General features: G+C 39.5%; 1 pseudogene; it reads right to left on the reverse strand.

Annotated features, from left to right (window-relative positions):
• Nucleotides 1–806: 806 nt before the first annotated feature.
• On the reverse strand, nucleotides 807–925 carry LOC133364669 (5S ribosomal RNA; annotated as a pseudogene).
• Nucleotides 926–1,473: the final 548 nt, after the last annotated feature.

Here is a 1,473-nt window from a genome sequence, read left to right on the forward strand (position 1 = left end):
GCTGAGAGTTAAGAGACCCTTGTTCCCATCACAGAGTTAAAATTCCCAGAGTTCCCCGGGAAGAGGGGTTGACTTAAACCACTCTGAGAATTGTAGCTCTGTGAGGGGAATAGGGATCTCCTAACAACTGTCAGCACTCTTCACAAACTACAGTTGCCAGGATTCTTTTGGGGAAGCCATGACTGTTTAAAGTGGTATAGTAGTACTTTAACTGTATAGTGCAGATGGAGCCACAGTAACATCAGTACTGTAAAGGGAATTGTTATGGAAATATGTAAAAATATGGAAAACAAGGTAATGCTTACGAATCTTTTGGATCAAACAATGGGAGTCTTTTATGCCAGGCTCCATATCTACCCCTTTCCCTTCCTTACATTTTTTTATCTTTGCTTAGAGGGTGATAAACTGTGAAATGCCATGCTAGTGAGACCCTAGCGATCTACCATCTTAATTTGCCCAGAGGCACCTATACATTTACATTAACACATGCAAACTGTATGTGCATTTCATTATTATGTATGTGTTCATGAGACTGTGCCTTTTAAGGAAGAAACCCCACATTCAGGACGCAGAAGCACAGCTATGGGGCTTTTCCATTGTATATTGATTGACTTATTGATTGATATCCCACCTTTCCTAGTAGGAGCCCAGAGCGGCAAACAAAAGCACTAAAAACACTTTTTTGTTTTTATAATATGCCTTCAAGTTGATTACGACTTATGGCGACCCTATACATCTTTTGGATATATTCATAGGGTTTTCATGATAAGAGGTATTCAGAGGTGGTTTACCGTTGCCTTCCTCTAAGCCTATTGCAGCCAATATTCCCAGGCGGTCTCCCATCCAAGTACTAACCAGGCCTGACCTTGCTTAGGTTCCGAGATCAGACGAGATCAGGCTTGTTCAGGGTAGTATGCCCATAGAAAACACTTTAAAACATCATAAAAACAGACTTTAAAATATATTAAAACAAACCATCTTTAAAAACATTTTTTTAAAAAGCTTTAAAAACATCTTTAAAAGTAGAAAAGGTTTAAAGAACATATTAAAAAGCAATTTCAGTACAGATGCAGAGTGGGATAAGGTGTCAATTTAAAAGGCTTGTTGAAAGAGGAAGGTCTTCAGTAGGCACTGAAAAGATAACAGAAATGGCACCTGTCTAATATTTATGGGGAGGGAATTTCAAAGGGTAGGTGCCACTACATTAAAGGTCCATTTCCTATGTTGTGCGGAATGGACCTCCTGATAAGATGGTATCTGCAGGAGGTCCTCACCTGAAGAGTGCAGTGATCGACTGGGTATATAAGGGGTAAGATGGTCTTTCAGGTATCCTGGTCCCAAGCTGTATGGGGTTTGTACACCAAAACTAGAACCTGACTAGAGCTTCGGCTATGGGGTGGTATAAAAATGCAATAAATAAATAAATAAATAAACTTTGAACTTAGTCCAGTAGCTAATAGCTAATAGGTAGCC

Source organism: Rhineura floridana, chromosome 9, assembly GCF_030035675.1.
Source record: "Rhineura floridana isolate rRhiFlo1 chromosome 9, rRhiFlo1.hap2, whole genome shotgun sequence".
Lineage (NCBI taxonomy): Eukaryota > Metazoa > Chordata > Lepidosauria > Squamata > Rhineuridae > Rhineura > Rhineura floridana.